Genomic DNA, 20,053 nt, shown 5'->3' on the forward strand with positions numbered 1-20,053 from the left:
GCTAAGCTAACCGGCTGCTAACCAGCTGTACTCTCACCTAACTCTCAAAAATGTCTGTCTGTATGTAGAATGCATAGCACACAAACCGTTCATCTAATCAGCTTCACATTTAGCATTTCTATTGTAAATGCAGGGGAAATCCAAATTATACGTTTAAAATACGATATGACATCTGGGTCAAACTTCAAGATGATTTATATTTTAGATTTTTATCATCAACTCTATTTACCATATTGGACTGAAATAGACATTCACGGATGTACTGGATGCTGAGCGAAGCACAATATTAGTTTTGCTTCTGTAACACTTTATACTTAGTGATATTGCAGAACTTTTATACTGAATAAAGGTCTGAACATTATGTCGCTTGGTTAAAAGAGATAGTCGACATGCAATGTAATTGTCATTGCAGATAAAACAGGTTGGATGAACTTAAGGTTTTCTAACCTCACTCTGCACCACACACTGTTTATAAAAAGCTCTGTACACAACGTCCAGCACACAAACAATAAAAAAGTGATAGTATATTGTAGAACTGTTTGAGGAGGACTCACTAGTGACAAGGAATAATTCTGAAGTAGCTCCGCTAGCTCAACAAGCTAACAGCCCATTCCAATCAGACACTTTTACAATGGGAACTGCACTATAATTCTGAACGGCTCTGTTGCACACAACATCGTCTCACATGCTGTCCGTGCCCCGCAGTCATTCACTGCTGTAGAAAACGTGACAGGGAACATTTGTTTTAGTACTACAGAGTCGATACATCTCTTTGACTTCATTACAGTCCACAGCAGCCACTTACAATTTAGAAACAATTTCATCTCTGCAAGCCCAAAATGGCATTTGGTTAAGGTGACCTGTCAGCCAGGTTGGGCTTAAATTCTCCAGACTGTACATGAAAGGCTCCTTCTGAAACACGATCAAAAGCTATCATTTTTTATTCTAGTGTTTCACATACCGAACTGTCTGCTGCCTCACCCCTGAGATTCTCTGGTGACCGGCGTTTCTGGCCTCCTAATGAGTTTGAGAAGAGTTGACGCAGTTCCAAGTTTTGCCCCAGATCCCCGCTCTGTGCCTTTTCTCCTGGACTCCCAGTGCTGCTTTTCTCATTTGGATCACAGTGTGCTCGTACAAAAGCTTTGGTATCGGAGTGACGTACGAAAAAACAGCAATCGCAGGACGCTGTGAAAAACAAAACAAAAAAATTGGTGAGAGAGGAACCTCTTTGGCAAATATACTCGTTGGTTATTCTTAGAAGAGAAGTGACTGAATGTCTGAAAGGGCCCCAGAGCAGACTACCATTCAGTGCGAGGTATTATTCCCCCTAGCTAATGCAAGACATAAAAATACACACTCTTGCATAAGGCAGAGCCAATGGAAAGGTAGACACCATGGAGGAAGAGAAAACACAGAGCCAGAGAGGAAGACGGGCAGAATATGAGACTGTGTGTGTGTGTTTGGATGGAAAGAAAATGGGGGATGTTGTGGTTCTAGGTGTCATATGGTAGTGGTGTCGCTCGTCGCCCAAACCTCAGTGGTTTATTTGGAAGAAAAACTCTTCAACCACCTGTTGTAATTACGCACTGCTGCTTTGCTGCAACAACGCGGACCACATAAAGTGCCTGTTACCACATCCCCACACCGCTGACTTACCTTGAACGGCCTCGAGGGTGCGCTGCCTCATGGCTACATCACTGGAAGACACAATATGTTCCTTGTTGTGTTTGACACGCAGGATTAATCACATAGATTCTTCTAATGGAAGTCAAACACTCAAATTATTTGCTGACATTGTTCACAGAAAAAAGAATTTCAACGGACAACGACAAAAATGACACATATTAAAATGGAAACCATCCTTAACAGGAGCATTTGACCCCTGACCTTTCACATCGTCTATAGGTGGTCGATACCAGTATGTGTCAACAAAGTTAGCATTACAGAGTTGGATGTTTTGCAGGAAACCCTTCATTCATGTATTACCATTTACGTAAACCTGTATTGCTGTAGGCTTTTGATTTATTAATAACATTCTTATTCCCATTTATTAATGACTTATTACATGGCTGGATTAAACTGTTGTGAGGTCCCAGGGCAAACATTTGCTGTTGGGCCCCGATTGAACTTCCACCTAGCACCCACTGTGCAACATGTGGGTCCCACTTTACCTCGAGATTCCTATTAACTCTAGGGCCAGAGAGGAGGACTAAGATCAGTGTGGCTCATTAGAGTTGATGCTGTTTTCATTGATGCATGGTCAATATATAATATACAGATAAACAGAGAATTAAAACCAGCTGACATGCAGAGACTTGGCCTTTTGTGGCACCTCAGGTGATTGGGCTCTGCTTTCAATCACTGGTTGAGAAAATAACCTCACTGGCTGACATTTAGAATATCAAACCTGATGGTTTATTACAGTTTATCACTGACTTACTCATATTTATATCAGCCCACTTTATTGTAAAACACTTATTAACAATTGTTAACTTATTAACATTTATCAGTATTGATTTGATGTTTCATTAAAAAGTGAAAAACTATGGCTTGACTTCATTGATATTCAACAGTAATATGTAGCGTTTTTCAACTCATAAGTGATGTATAAAATAAAGCCGTCAGTTATGTATAAACCCTCATATACAGTTTTTTCATCACAGACTATTATTGGAACCATTTTTCTCTGAATGGGGAGTTTTGTAGTCATGTTCCTGACTCAGTGAATTTAACTTAGTGTTATATGTCACACACAGAGCTGTCTGTGACATGTTTCTATTCTAGCTGTCATCTTAGAAATTAATTTAGTCTGATGGAAAGACAGCGTGAGAGGGACAGTAACAGTCCTTTCAAGTTAGGTCATCGGGGCGGGCTGGGGTGTCTGTCTACCTTTCAGTGAATCGGAGCTGCTCAGTCACACGGTGATTATTTGCTGAGCGCGCGTGTGTGTATATATGGTTGTGTCCCAATGCCAGCGCCTGAGAAAATTGTTACGGTGAGAAAATTTGGAAAATCAGGTCCAAGTTGTTGCCACTGGATGACGTTTGAAGTACTTACTCGTGTTCGGCGGCGCGCAGAGCTTGAATTACTTTTTAACTGGATGAAACGACTGTCTGGGAATGACCCCAGTGTGTAGAAGTGATTAAGGGGACCCAATTTTGCCATAATCTAAATGTGTTTTCATAATGACTTTGAGTGGTGTTCCGAGTGATATTAAGTAGTGTAAAGCTCTCTGGTGAAGCTTTTTACAACGGCTGAGCGTAGCACTTCTGTTTTGCTATTTCTCTTGGTCGGCCTGTTTTTAAGTATCTCGACTATAATTGTATCATTCAGTGGGTCTTAAATTACTCATTCGCCCTTGTCAGAGCAGATGAAAGTGAGTGTGATGAAGACAGAGGGCCCCACAGTGGCATCCCCGTCAATTCCCCGTGAGAATAGGTGTGTGTGTGGCGTGAAGCGCTGGCAGTGAGGTAGAAAGCGGCAAAGTTGTTGTTGGCTCAGCCGGAGCGGTCTTCGTTTCCCAGTGTCTTGGATGTTCCCCCCGTATTTCAACCCGTAGCCCCCCACCCCGAATGGAGTGTGATTTACTGTCTTGTAAACACATAGGAAGTAGCATTGAAAATGGTTTAACAAAGTCAATAAAAGCAGACATCATTCCTGGTATCAGGGGGTGGTGAGGGGGAGTCTGGGGTGGCTGAGGGCAGGTATCCTCCCCCATTTCTACACGACCCCCCCCCCCCTCCCTTGCACATCCATCCCTCCATCTTCATCTCTTCTCCCTGTCTGTCATCTGTGTCCTCTGTTCCTTCTCTCTCTCCTCTTTATGTTTCTCTTTATCCCTGTTTTCATATCATCCTCCCGTTTCCCTCCTCCAGCCTGCCTCCTCCAAACTCCCTCGCTGTTTCTGCCTTTTTTATTTCATGCGTTGGGCAGAGGACAGCCAGAGCAATGGCTTTAACAGACCTACCTGCAGGGCTGCTTAGGGCGGCTCTTTCATCTGGGCTCTGGAGAAAGAAGCCCCCGGCCCTGAAACAGCTGTGTGGACCTGGGAGTGAGAGGACCATGAAAAACGCAGAGAAGAAAGAAAGGAAATTCAATGGTCCTCTGGGAATTGTACCTCCCCTTGCCTCTCTCTTGCTCTTTTTCTCCCCCTCTCTCTCTGTATGTCTTCCTCTCCTTTATCTCGCGCATTAGAAAGTTTTCCTATTTTGAAGAAATATCATTTTAATCGTTCTTCCTCATCTCAGTCTGTTGCTCACGCTTCTCAGATACTTATTTTTTTTTAACTTTTCTCACAGTTACAACTTGTCTCTCTCAAAGTTGAAAAAACCCAGGTTCAGATTCACATTCTTCTTTCCCAGATGCTGTCTTTCATCAAATTGCATGAAAATAAAACTGATGGATAAATTATTGTCTCATCTTAAACACTGTAAATATATTTCATATATATTCTTATCTACATTATATTGTTATAATTCATGTCATTCATAGGTTTTAAACTTAGGCTGTAAATAAAAATGGACAACATGACAGCCCTCAAAAGTGAAGCCAAAACATCTGGATCATCCCCTGGTGGTTGGCTGCAGTACAGGTCATAAACCCCGCCTCCTGAAAACCCAAAAGTCAAAGTAGACATTAAATATATTTTTCATAAAGAGGGTTTCTGTCATTGTAGGTATATATGTAGGTCTCATCACACTGATGGTTGTTGACGGGTTCACATTTGGACAGGTTTGGTTTTGATTAGTTATTTGATGCTAATAATTTTAATGATTGAGTGTAATATCAATTGTTAGTTCTGTTTTGGTCTCTAGCAATTTCTAGTGTCTTGATGTCCTTCATCGCCAAATGGCTCTCAGTCTTTATATGGGGGGAAAAAAAACAAAAAACAAACAAACATTGAGTAGTTACCAAGTAGTTATCAAGTTGAGTAGATCTGCAGACGTCAGCACTACACACAACACATCCATCCATTTATTATCTCAACCACTGGAGCCAATCCCAGTTGATATTGTACAGGTCACCAGTTTATTGCAGGACTGACACAAGGAGACACACAACCATCCACACTCAGCATCACACCTACGGTTAATTTTAGACTTCTCCAATTAACCTGATATGCATGTGGTCAGATTGTGGGAGGAAGCCGGAGAAAACCCATGCAGACACAGAGAGAACGTGCAAACTCCACACAGAAAGACTCCAGCTGAACTGGGATCCGAATTGGGATTCGAACTGGGATCCTTCTTGCTGTGAGTGCTAACCAACATACAGCAGTGCCACATTTGATTCAGTTAATCACAAATTTGAATACAGGCTTAAAGATTGTTAATTTGACCACATATCACTTTGAGAGTCCTGGGTGGGCTGGAGCCAATCCCAGCTCACATTGGACAAGAGAGGGGGGACACCCTGGACATGCTGGATGATTGTTTATGTAAATCGTGTTCGTGTGGCAACACTGACACAATGCTAACCCTGGCTGGCCTCTATCAATAAAAGCTGCTTCTCAAATGCAAGAAAGAGGGACTGGAGTTTTGGAGCTGAACGTAATGTCCCTCATGCATCATCATCATCAGTGAGATCACTCCTGGTTTTAAAATTCCTCACACTTCTCCAAGAGGTGGGATAAAATATAAAAAAGAGCAATTGGTGAGAATCTATACCCCATGGGTGCTGTTTGAAAATCTTCTCTGTTTTATAACTGCTTAGTGTTAGGCAATCCTATTGTTGCCCCCCAGTACATATACCAGCCACACCATGCACAGCTTGTATCAGATGATTTGTTCTGTGTGGTTATGCTTGTTGGGATGCGTTGGTCATGTCGGTTAGGATTGCTTTAGATTGCCAAGTTTGCAGTTATGGAATTTCTAGTGTCCTATATGTATCTTTTATTGGTGTGTGTATGTGGAAATAAGATACACTGAATCTTATGTAATAAACATCCTTATTGTGCTGGATGTCCCACCTAACAGGTGTGTGTGGGTGTTGATGGACATTTATTCCTATTAATATCATGTGTGACCCATGAGTGTTTTCCTACTTGCTAGATGTTTACTGATAATAAATCACTTGTTGAGCATCTAGCTTAAGTTAGCACAAATTCTAGAAACAGGGAAAAACCATTGAATATATATAAACAAGGACAACGCATCTCTACTTTTCTCCCATTGGAAAACAATGAATGGTAATATCTATTCGGTAATAATCTGCACAATATTAATTGTCGCGGAGTGGAGATGCGATATCAAGGTCTCAATTCACATTCGTCGCCTATAGTAAGTTACTGTTGACTGTCAATCATGATTTCTGAGTCAATGTTTGGCAATTATTTAGTTTCAAAATTTGCACATGTAAAGACAGTCGAGCGTTTGTCAAGTTAAATTTGAAGACTTTGGAGGTGGGGATAGTGGCCTTCCATTGGTCACTTGGATGTTCTTCCCATCTATGGTTTTTACATGCGTAAATTATGAGACTTAATAAACACAATACCCATGTCCCATCCACTAACAAAGAGGAAGTGGGGTTTATTTACCGCTGGCAGCCAGCAGTCAAGATGTTTTGGCTCCAGTTTTGGGGAGAAGGCAAGTCGTCCATCTTTATTGTCAGTTTGTGAGGAAAATTAGTCAAGTGAAGGAAGGAAGAAGGGAAGAGGAAAAAGAGAAGTGAAAGCCTCTTCCAAAGAGCTAGCTAACATGTGTTATCATATTTGTTTAATCTGTACTAAAACCAACCTGTGGAGACTTCTTTATTTCACATTTTGGATTGATTAATTGGTTTCTGTAAATTGTTTTGGCTTTAAAGGAGCTGGTGAGATGATTTTTGTAAACCTTTGAACTGGGCTGGAGCTTCACTTTTCATCTACTGAGTTAGACAGCATACCATGTCTTCAATGTTTTGCAGGAATGTGATCACAAGTATTTTTTCTTATTATAACAACATCAACAGAACTTAAAATACCAAGAAAAATCAAAGCATACATTTTCCATTCCCATACTGTCAAGTGTTTTAAAGGCCACTTAACAGAGGGGACTTTAATAGTATCATAACACTTATGGATTAATAGTTAAGTATTCCAGCAGCACTGTTTCCTCCCTCACTTTAAAGCCAACTTTAGAAGATGTAAAAAACTGACCTGTGAATCACCTGGTCCTTCTCTCTCTCTCTCTCCCTCTCTCATTCCTACTCCCCCACCCTTCCTTCCCAGGAGGCTCCGCACAGAGAGCGAGGCCGCAAAATGTGAAACGCAAAAGGGGAAGATGAAGGGATGAGGAATATAGGTGCGGTGGGGGTGGCTGGTTAACACAAGGGGCTGAGCGTGGCAGATAACAGAGTGAGAAAGCAGAGAAGGAAAGTCCGCTTTAAAGGAGGGAGGGAAGGAGTCAAGAGAGTGGACGGGGCTGGTGTTGAGTGCTGTTGTGTTTGTTTAGTCCCCTTCAAAGGCAGGCTTAATTATTTTACCATGCTGTGCCTGCAGAGACCGCAGGATTCATGGGCTGCTCTCAGCCCCTATCTCTTCCAACCAACCGAGCACTTAACCCTTTGTCTCCCACAAAACACTTCAAATGTTCACATTCAAGAGGACATCAAGGTTTAAATAATTTGCCTGGTCAATGCAGATAATGTTGAAATACACCATAGATTATCACTTTTTTGTCATTTTTGTAAGTTTTCCACCTCTGGCAGAGTTGTGATTAATAAAATGTCTCATCCCATCACACACAGAGAGCGAGCTGATGACTGTGCAGTGTCTAAGGCTGGACTGATGCTTGCCGCCTGCAAAACAGCTTGCTTTTTAACAGTGGGAGCAACAAATGTGTGTAATAAATAAGTCAGTAACAGTGTCACAGTATGTTAAAGTGTAAACTACTCATAAAAAGGCAATCTAGACATTAAAGGAACAGTTTGACATTTTAGGAAATGCAGTAATTTGCTTCTCTTGCCAAGAGTTAGGTGAGGAGATTGATATAGCACTCTTAGTCTTGTACATCAAATATAAAGCTGGAGCCAGGAACAAGTAACTTATCTCATAAAGACAGGAAACAGAAGGGGAACAGCCAGGCTCTGTCCACAGGTAACAATATGCCTATCATCACCTCTACAGTTCAATAACACAATATATTTTGTTGATATTGTACAAGAGCCGAAGTTCTTGTCAAAGGTAATCCTTCATCTTGCGCAAAAACTTCAGTTGTTTTATAATAAACACACTAACTTCTTAATTTGTGAGTTAGTGGAGTATATTTTAAATATTAAGAAGATGTATACTATTTGAATGCTGTAATTACTATTAGAGGCCTGTATCCTGGTCTGAACCAAGGCTCATGTTTGTTACATCGTATCTAATCGGGTTAGTTTTTGTTTAACATTGTAATTTAGGTCGCCCACTAAAGACTATTGCATAACACACACACATCCTGTAGTCATCATTTGCATTGTTGGTTTGTAGACAGGCATGTTTCTGATGTTTGTTGTCAGTTCAGTCGGGTCCTTGAATGGAGAATATTAATTAACCAGTTCATGTAATATAATTAAGGTAGCTTCCCAAACTTCCAGTGCAGAACTTAACACGAGTTTGAATGCATCAAATGAATGTGCTCTCGGGTCAATCATTATATCCTTGGAGTCGAAGATTGTTAGGACCTCTTCCAGACTGAGCAACTGTGTTCATGGAGAGACAAGTAAAGCTTTCACTTCTTTTCTCGTCTATTGTTTAATGCTGTCTCAACTTCCTGTAGTTGGTCCAAAAGTCGGAAACAACCCCAACTGTTTGTTGGTCAGGGCCATGGTCCGAGGCACATTTCACACCTGGTATTTAACTTTCCCTTGAGGTGTCGTCAGGTGGATTTATTTACTTGACCATAGCCATGCTAGCCGTTTCTTTCTGTTTCCAACATTAATGCTAAGCTAACTGATGACTATGGCTCCAACCTGGTATTTTGGGTAGTATCTTTTCACTCTGTGATTATTCCTTTATACCACAGTGCGCAAAAGCACACACACACACACACACACACACACACACACACACACACAAATAGCAGCCAACTCACTATGTCCAAATCTGTGGTCACTTGACTTTACTTCTAACGTTAACAGTCCCAGTGGTTAGCCAGCTGTCCTGCTAGCTGTGCTGCTATCGTTACATTGTCGACGCACTGGATGGGTTTGGGCTCTATAAATATGTCGGAACAGAGTCCAATAAACCATTTCAATCTGGACACATAGTTAAGGAACCAGATTTGACCAGTTCTCTTTAATTTAAAAGATATGGTAAAGGCTTACACTTACTAGATATGTGACACATTCATAGCACATCTATAAACTCACCATACAAAATCTGTAATACATCCTCAGTATTATGTGTCAGTACATCTGGACCATAATAGTTTAGACGTGAGTGCAGCTGTACTGTAACTAAGCTGAAACAGCCCATTTTGATCTTTAAAAAATGATTTAAAAATGCTCTAATTTGTTTTCTGTCTTTTATGTTTAAATTGCATGGCTACTTTTCACTCCATTTTTACTGCAGCGGTGTCACACACAAAAGCACAAGGTTCTAGAACCTTTAAACTGAGAGACTGCTTCAAATAAATTGTATAACAGGAATAGTGTCAGTGATCTTGTTCACTCAGTCCTGGCAAGCACACAGCAGATCACTTTACATCAAATGGGAATGCCACTCACTTTAGGAATTTATATATATATTATTGCTGTGGTCTAGACAGTCTAGGACAGATGTCATGGAGATGTAAAATTGGACCTTGTCCATTTAAGATTGAACAATGCAGCATGGTGAAGGTATAAAAGTGAAAAATGTGTATGTTAACAAGAAAATCCTCTTTTTCTCAAAAACGTGAAATTGAGTGTCGGGTAATTCCGCTTGTTCCCTGTGTAGTATCCCTGTCTGTGAAACTCGGTTGTAATAAGAAGCACTATTTAAGTTTAACTCAAGGCGCATTGCTCCAGTATTATCAAACGAGTACATTTATTTTAGGAAACCTTTCAAGAAATTTTAAGCATTTTCTATCTGGTTTTGCAACGGTTTAATGGTGAAAACACTTCTCCCCACTGACAGGTTTAACTCCACTTTTTTTTTTCTTAAAAACTAATATTTTAAGAGTCCTTACTAGATTAAATGACTTGTAAGATTTCGTGCTGTGTGACAGCACCCAGGGTGATTTTTCTGGGAATACCATTTTCTGCTTCATAACTACCAATAATACAGACTACAGCTCATCGGGGTTTAAAAAGAAATAAATACTCTGGGGACTCGCAAAGTCACTCCTTCATCTGCTGAACAGTTCCAGATTTTACTTCTCAATGGCATCACAGCTTTGAGGCTTTACTGGCCATTGTGCTGAGCTTGTTCCTTGTCCCATTGACTGTACAAACAAATAATGTAAACCAATCAGAGAAAGCAGTCACAACAAAGAAGATGCTCTCTTACGTGCCTCATATTTTATTGTTTTCTCTTAAAGCTAATTAAATCCTTCGTGTAAAGTCTTTAAATTGCGATTGATAGCAAAACATGCTCTCCACAGCGCATGGAAATTTCATTAGCTCATAATGACTTCTTATAGTTATAAAGCTATTTTAAGGTTATGTTTTTAACAAAAGTATATCAGAACATTTAAGCAAAACCCCAAATATGTCAAAAGTCGAGGTCCAGTTAGCCAAAATGAATTTACAGACAGTTTGACATTTAACCTGAGGTCCATGTTTGAGCTCTCCTGAATCCCAGCAACTCTGATCAAGGTCTCCTAGCTCCGGGGAGGCTGCTCGGTTCCTGACCCTGCTCTCTCAACAATTTCCTCTTCAGGGATTGACATGCTATCACAAGAAAAAAAAAAACGGAAAAGAAAATCCTCACTTCACCACCTCTGATAGACAGCAAACAGGTTTCTGTTGGACAGGGAGCACCATGATAAATACAAACACAGACTCTTCTGAATATATAGTATCATCGACAAATTGTAAAGGTTATTATTTTCTCGTAAATAACAACATTATGGCAAAATCTGCCCATCACTCAGTGGGTCCAATATTTAAGTCTGACATATCTCATTAACTACTGGATGGATTGCTATGAAATTTTGACCAGGAATTCAATGGATCACTCCTGATGCCATATGGCCACCAACTTTTCTTTCAGCCCGACCATTCTGTTGAAATGTCGGTTGGAGTGAAAAGATGTGTTGCCATTTAGTACCAATACATCGTAGCCTATATGCTGTATGCCATTCTGCACTAAACAGTAGTGAGACTTTAACTTTCCACATAGCACCAGCATCAGGTCACGGCTTTAATCTGTCCAAATTATTTTGCTGATAAAAAAAACAGTTTCGACAAAAATAAGCTAATTACGCACTGGCTGCAGCAAACAAGGGTTTTCCTCTGCTTGTGGAGACATATTTACAAAGTAAAACAGCTTCACCTGCCTTTTCCCTGAAGTGAATTTATGTGTCTTAATGTTACATTAATAATACAGCACAGCACTGGAGACTGACAAGTGACACCTAGCAACCCTAACCCTAACCCTAACCCTCCCACTATCAGATGCTCATGCAACTGTGAGCTACCGTCTGCTGCCACTGTGTTCCATAAAGTTTTTATCGTCCGCGCAGACAGTCAGTCCTCATGCTTTTAGCTGCAGTAGTGGAATGCAATTCAGTTCTTTCTTTCACGTTGCCACTCTTTGGTGTGTGTACCTGTCACTCGGACTCTGAAGCTCGTGAGAGTTACCTTCGTGGACCCAATAGATTGAATGAAATATTTGGGAAACGCTGTGATATTAGGATTTCGTTAAAACCATCAATATGTCTAAGTACAGCCTCATAAAGCTCCTTGCATGACTATATAGACTCTCTTGTCATTGCTTTCAGACTGAAGGGTGATAAGCACATGAAGTTTCCATGTCAAATTGTCCCCACACATTTTTATTTATTTATTTATTTTACTTCCCTCGATCTATCTATAACATTCTATTATGGTACCTAGGGCTGGAAGCTGCTGTCCAATCCCACCAGCTCTTTTTGACAAAATCTGTCTCAAAACTGCAGTAAAAATCACTGTCAAGCAGTTGTATCATGGAAACAGAACCCCTCCACTCCTCTCCTTCTCTTCCGATTTCACTCCATCTTTCCCTCTCTTCCTCTCCCCTGTCTTTTCCATCTCTGATCTCATTTTCTATCACTGTCTCCTATGTCCCCCCCCCCCAACTGCCCGATCCCTCCTTCCTGTACCCTCCTCTCTCCCTTTCTCTTTCTTCTCCGACCATTTATCTGTCTCTCGCTCCCTGCTGTTATTCTCCCCCTCCTCCTCTTCCCTGTTCCCTTCTTTCCTCTCTACTCTGCAGCCTGTGGAACCAATTAGAGCTTGTAAGCAGGGGCCTTTTGCCCCTGTCGTGTGGTCGGTTTAACCTGGTGCTCCAAAAGGACCTCGCATGGTAGCGCGACCACCACCACCTTGCCTGCCTCAGTGGGTGGGTTTGGGACAGTGGGGTTGGGGGAGGATGGGTGTAGCTATGTGACCGTAGGCGCTCAGGGACCACCAGGCCTCTCTTGATCCACTGTCCTGGGCTTGACTTGTTTTAAAAGAGAAAAGATGACAGCTCGTTGAAGCCAGGGTTGATTTTTGAACCATCAGTAACTTGAGATACTGTGTAATAGGCTGTAAACTTTTCATCAACTCGCTCCATCCTTATCTTTTCTAGGCTACGGGGAGGTTGCGGGGCAAGTTAGGATATGGTTCATCCTCTTCAGCAGTAAACAAACTCCTCTTTTAGCACCAGACCGTCTCCTTTCACCCTCTTTTCACCCTCACCCCAACTGTCAGGAATGCTTTTAACAATTCACTGTCGGACGCGGAGCAACACGGGACTCTGGGAGATTGTCGCATTCCAAAGGGGAGCGTTTTTTAGTTGCTCTTCACGTGTCAATCAGCGACGCTATCTCCTTGTCACCCCTTTAAAACCCCCCCCGCTCTAAGACACACAAACACCGACTCTTTGAGCCTGCAGCCCGCTTTGCTGCGTCTCGGTTTGAGGACGCAGTCATCGATGTGTTAAGAACCTAAGAATGCAGGCCTTATGGCGGGTGTAGGACACACAAACATAGTTTTCTCAGACTTCACACAAAGGACTCTTCCACCTCCAACATCTGTGATGTGGGTCACTGAGGAGCACCTCTCCTCTGGTGACATACGCAGCAGAGTAGCAGGTCGCTTTTAACAAAGAGTCTCTGAGAGAGAAAACTGAAACTATAGGTTTCCAGCCACATAACTTGTCAATGTGTTTTTTTTCCACGCATGATGATTTCATGTGGGTTTGGTTCCAGACACTTAACCTTCTGGCGCTTTAATCCATAGAGACGATACTAAATATTGCAAAATCAATCCAAGTATGCAGCTGATATTTATTTCTGTAGCTTGATCTGGAATGATGAGCAGAAAATTGTGTCGCAACTGGAACACACACACACACACACACACACACACACACACACACACACACATCCTCCCCCGTACAGTTGGGATAACAGTCCTGGTGAGATTCCTTGGCACATTATCAGTGCGTTGAAAGCACCTGTCTGGGATGTGACAGTGGCAGTTAGTGACAGTTCCCCTTTAAAGTGGGTGCAGTGGCGGTGGTGCTGATGTCGGGGGTAAATGGTTGATCCATCTGATACAAGTCCTGCTGAATACTTGACAGAAGCTGTCAGTGAGCCGAGGGGTGGGTGGTGCTTATCGATCAAACACCCCTCCTATCTGCTTGGTGACCTTCACGTCCTGAGGAGGGCTGTTTGGGTTGGGAGGTTTTAATGGTTGACACGGTTGGGTGTCGTCCTGTGATTGTGAAAGTATATTCCTTACAACATCATTAATTAATGTGTTTATGTGAAAGTGTTGCTACTCTGAATTTTTTTAATTACTGTATGTGCTCTTTAGAACGTATATATCTGGAAAAAAATGTTTTATTCTAAATAAAACGCATATTGACATCTTATTAAGCAACTTATTACTTTGTTAGTTAAGTAAAGATATATATAAAACCAAACTGAATTTCCTCACTTATGTATTGTTAAAATATAATGTATTAAGACTTCAATTAAAGGGTAAAACGTCTGCACCCAACTAAGATTTATGGTCAAGTGTACTGAAGTACAGAAAACTTAATGTATATATTACGTTTCTTTTGACAATTCAAATTATTATACATACTGTTGCAGTTTTATAGTATAGTATATCTGTAATGCTACAGTATATCTGGTTTAATTAAACACAAACACTCAGGAAATTTGGGGCTTAGTATTGTTTTCTATAAGGAAATCTAAGATATTACCACTTATTACTATTCTTGCTACTGTAACTTTAAATTATATTTACAATATAATAAAATGGTCCCAACAACTCAACAATCATTGATTAATTTCTCCCAATCTCTTTTCACTCAAGTTAATCAATTTCTCTGTGCCCCCCGCGTGTTCAAATAGTTTGTGTCTTCAATCCAAATCTTTACAAAAAATTACAATACAAAGATAAATGCAAATCTTGCCACTGAGAAGCTAAAACAAGCATTTTTAAATTAATTTTAAGTTTCAGCTTCAATCCCAACAAAGAGATCCCTGATTTTCCAACTTTGTGAGAAAATGGCTTGTGCTTGATAAATTATTGAGCCAGCACATTCCTATTTTTCTGACATGTTTAACTCTAGCGATGCATCACATATGAGCTAATGGTACATTTTATTTGTTAAGTCTATAACTTACTCTAAAAAAAGTCACTACAGCTGTTGAATAAATTCAGTGGAGTCAATAAACAGCTCCCTCTGCAAACTATGTATACATCTGTAAATCTTTCAATATTGTAAATAGTCAGTATCTTAGCAAATATGCTAAATTACTCTTCATCTATTTCTTCAAACCTAGTCCTTCTGACCAATGCCAAGGCTGCTTCTCTGACCTCCACCTACGCACACACACACACACTTTCCACATACACTATGACCACTGTAGGTGATCCTGATTTTTATTTTATTAACCCTACTTTCTTCAGATCTGGTGCAGTCCCACAGGTTATTTTGGCTGGAGAGGTGGACGCTGGTGAAACCGGAAGCATGCAAAGAGCTGAAGAGAGAGACAGAAAGAAGAAAAGTGAGACACAGGGACACCCAGTCATCTTGCGGTTGACCATAACCAGTGTTTACCCTGGACAATGTTGGGCCACTGGTCATCACAGCACCATGCTGCACGACTTTCAAAACACAGGGACTGCGTGTAACCGAGTGTGAGTGGACGGTTTCAATTTGTGGCTTTTGAATGGAAGTTTGAAGCGTCTGATCATCCTGATGAACTGCTCACTTGAAAGACGTCTGTCTCCACCTCTTGGTTGTGTGAAAGGCCGCACAGCCCTTTCAATCCAGCCAAGATGTGAGCGTAGACTGAGCGTAAGGGGTCTGATGTGTGGTTAATTGGCTCCCCCTGCTGTCTCCTGAGCTCCTCACCACTCTGTGACGGCTCTGCATTAAATGGCTTCATGTTACTGCAGAGGATCAGCTCAGCTCGTGTGTTAAAGATACATTCACAATTTATAAGACGATATGAAGACGTACAGATAAATATGTTCCATCACATCTGTATTTCTGTGCACACGCAACCGGGACACACATCCTGCCACCAGGCGTCCTCCCACTTTTCTCCCTCTCTCCATCCTGATCTATAAATACTCTCTCATCAGCAGTGGTTGGCTGCGAGAGGCGTCGACCCCGGTCTCTCTCCGTCCAGCAGAGCTGTGATTTATGGGAGCTCAGGCTGGCGCTAACCTTGCACTTGGGCCCTGGCAGTATAAATGATGGCAGGTCAGTGCCACTGTGGATGGAGGGGAGAGACTCTCTTCCCCCACCTCCGCCTCTCTCTCCCTCTCCCTCTCTCCTCTCTGTCCTGTTATCATCAGTGGGATGGAGACATCATCATCGCCTCCTGGGAGTATAAATAGTGCTGGATCAGGTGACAGTGCCAGCCCTGGCCTTTGATGGGGGCTTTAATTTCATGCCTAATTTCTCTCGGCACAGAGAGGATCGATGCTGCCCTGCTTGTGCTCCCGATCCCTCTGCTTCCCTCTGCTGCAAAGACAGAGAGCAAAGAAGGACAAATGCCCGCTGCTGACTGATGTGCACGCACCGAGACATTTAGCTTACCTGTAAACACACGTGTGCGGACATCCTTCACAGGCCACACAGATGGTGACAGATAGAGGAAAATGGCAGGTTAAGAAGCATATGCCGAGATCCTTTTTTCCCGCTGCCACAGATGACTTCAACAATCAATACAGCCGGAACAGATAGCTTTGGAAGTAAGAGCAACAAGCAAAATATAGCTACCCACCTGTGTGTTGTGTGTGTTACACATTGCCATGGTGATAAATATAAGCCCCCTGTCCCCGCTCGCTGCCCCAGGGAGGCATTGAACTCTAGCCCCTCCATAATGACTTTGTCTACCTATCGATCCGGCTATGATCCATGTACTGTAATTCTTATATCATCAGCCCCGGCCCCGGCAATAACTCCAAGTCATATTTCGGGGCCTCCCGTCCGCTTGACAACTTAATGATGCAGGGGTCCTTGCCGAGTTTGGACTTTTACCACCCCCTCCACCTCCTCCCCCTCTCTTTTCCTACTGCTCCTTCCCCTGCAGGGCTCTAATTTCACCTTGTTCTCCCAGACTAATATCAGCACAGGCACAGAAAGGCTGTTCTCTCTAAGGCCTTCCCACTTTGAACCACACATCCTCTCCTTTTCACCTCTGCGTGTTTGCAGTATAGCACAGGGTTAGTGTCTGGGACTGCTGTGCATCTGTCTCCGATTTGGAGCACAGCCCCTGCAGGCTCCTGAGGAGTCTCAGGCGTCCCTCTTTAGACCCTGTTCTTTTTCTCCCTTTGAGCCACAGCTATATTTCATTGTCATTTCAACCCTCTCTTCCTAGCCTGGATGTAATAGCGAAAGATATATGGGCCCCTGCTTCTGCGGCCTTCTGAGCTTCCTCAGCCTTTTATAAAACACTGTCAGAGTGACAAAACAGCAGCCCTTGGGTATTCGGGCACAGATGCCCCCTCATCCCAAGGCAATTTCTCAATATCCTGCGCTGATCCTTTTAGCAAAGAGATAACATCTGGGTCCTTGGACAGGAGGAGTTGGAACAGTCATCCTAGACAGAGTCGTAGCTCATCTCTATAGCTCTGTCTGCCCATGAGCCATAGGCTGTCTGTCAGCTCTGTTTTTATAAGAGCTGATTTAGGGAGCAGCCCTTGAATCCTGCTCCAATAGAAAACTACAGGAGCATGCAGGTCTGATCCAGCACTGATGCACCTGATACGGCTAAACAAGGAGCTCCAAAGTGTCTGAGCAAGAATTTAGATGAGGGGGGGTATGTGTGTGTTTTAATCCACCACCGTCTCTGTTATAAAGAGTCTAATGATGTTCCACCTGGCCGCAGAGACACATAACAACCCTATACCTCTGAGACGTGGCCCTGATTGAGATGTGAGTAAGAGAGAGCAGGATAGAGGGGGGGGGGGGGGGCAGATGAGTCTTTGCAGACAATTAAAGCTGCACGTGTCTGTCCTGGCTCCTCTACTTTGTTCCTGTCACTCGGCCTCATCCCGGTGACATCCATCCTCCTCTTATATGCATCTACCTCATTTTCCTCGCGGCTCCCACAAATTCTATCTTCTCCTCATCTCCATCTCTGCTCCTCTCAACCCCCCCCCCTTCTCTCTCTCTCTCTCTCTCTCTCTCTCTCCCTCTGTCTCTCCCTCCTGCACTCCGCAGCCCTCCCTCCCTCCCTCCCGCCCTCCCTCTCCCAGCCTTAATTGGGAGTCAGGGAGAGCAGTGGAAATCGCATTAACGCGGGCCCTGCCTGGATGTGCCATCCATCTTCTTTTTTATTACGCCGCGCCGGGGCAGCCTGGGCGCTGCCGTTCGATTTGTCACCGGCCTCGTTCGCTGATAACAGGCATTTGTCATCGCCTTGCCTCCCTGTTAATGTTATCATCTCCTCCCTGACAGCCGCCCTCCGCCGGGGAGCGCCGGCGACAAAGCACATCCGTCAAGCGAATATTTCCACGGCTAAGGGGACCGCACACTGCAATAAGCCACATTAAAGCACTTATGAAGGGTGCGGGCACGCAAGTGCGCGCGTCTGTGTGTGTGTGCATCTGCGTGCGTGCACTGGTGCGCGCTTGGCACTGTGCGCCGCGTGCGTGCCCATACGCATCCTTGCAAAGACGCACGCACACTCCAGGAGCGTGTAGTGCGCTTGTCGAGGTGGGGGCCGACAGGGAGAGGAGGAGGTAATTTGTTGCAATTAATTACGCGGTGAGTGTGGCTTTGTTATGTGGGAGAGCATTTTATCTGTTGGAATGCTTCCTTCTCCAGACTGTGATGCTATTTGTTTGATTTATAGCTTCTGCCTGCCTGAGGCGGGGTGAGCCTGCCCGTGTGTGTATGTGTGTTTTCACATGTGCACAATACTGTGGCATTATCCACAGAAATATACTGTAGTGTCGGTGACAAGGAGCCCTTTGTTTGGGAGTGATGTTACATATGAACAGCCACACAGTCCCTGTTTGTGTACCCCCCCCCCCCCCCCTCTGCAGGAGTAACACTCTCCTATGTCCATTTGTCATTCAGCAGCAAATCACCAGCACCAGAGGTTGACCTTCCATCGACCACCTTCGCCCGAAAGTGCAGCGACGCCCAGATTTACTGCGGCACACCCCGAATACAATTCAGAAGTGATGTTTCTAACACAGGCCCAGTCGACCCTCCTCTCCTCTCGTCTCTGTGGTGTCAGGACAAGCTGGGATGTGACAACATTTATCCGTTCTGCCTCAGCCGGGGGTTTGCCGGGGCCCCTCTGCAGGGGCTGACAGATGCATCAGCCAGCCTAAAGGCAGTGGGAAGGCATGAGAGAGAGCGGGGCGCCGCTCACCACCCATCCTTCAACATACTGTATGACTCCCAAATTTGCCAGAAAACATCACATGGTGTAGCAAATATGCAACCTTGGCAGAGAAGTGCAGCCATGAGACGGTGGCATCGTCACCCACTAAGAGAACAGTGCTTCATGTGATACCCTTCAAAATTGTGATCACACGGTTGAAAAATACCCTCTGAGGAAGACTCCGAGGCCAAAGAAAGCTTCCCTTCACTGAAATGCAGCTCGTCCGTAAGCATTTGCAACCCTAGACAAAAAACAAGATTATGTTTAATTAAAAACAGATCGATACAGTGAAGAGCGGCAAGCATGTTGATTGGTTTCCTGTCTCTTACAAGTGAGGTGCAAAGGCATTTAAAGACGTTTTCCTCTCTTTCAAAAGGTCACATGTTGTCTGTTTGCAATCAGTCATTCCCAGAATGAAACAGTTCACATGAAGGCTGGAGAAGTCTTAAGAAGACAATTTAATCACTTACCTAGAGTCAAATCAAGTACCACAGATCTCTGAACCACTGCCGACTTATTAAAAAGTGATAAGCCCATCCCCTAATGGTTAAAATAGATAAATACTTGGTAAAAACATACTGTTTTTTTTTTTACATTATTACACCAACATAAAACACATGTAAATCTTGAGCAAACCCTCTCACCCTACAGGTGCACTTAGTAGCCATCCTGGAGTTTTTTATCGTTTACAATTACCAACAAATAGAGCAGTAGATGTTTAAAGTCCCACCCCAGTAGATTATTACACCCCCAGAAACTCCTGTTTGTTCCTCAAAAAGGTTTGTCATGAAACGCATCCTCTCCACGGCACTGAAATGGCTGAAATGTAACTCTCCACATTCCTTCCTCCTATTGGATCTATGAAGATGCTACTATGTTCGAAGTCGACCCACCCTCACAGCGCCACCTGCAGCTGAGGAGACGTTTTCCAGCTACTGAACCCCACCCACAAGTTGACAGGATTGGTTTCTTAGGTTTGTGACATGACAACCCTGGATGTCCGAAGCCGTTGTTTTTAGCTCTCGCATTTTTCTACTGCAGTGTTAAAGTGGGAA

Source organism: Platichthys flesus, chromosome 5 (genome assembly GCF_949316205.1).
Source record: "Platichthys flesus chromosome 5, fPlaFle2.1, whole genome shotgun sequence".
In the NCBI taxonomy this organism is placed as follows: Eukaryota; Metazoa; Chordata; class Actinopteri; order Pleuronectiformes; family Pleuronectidae; genus Platichthys; species Platichthys flesus.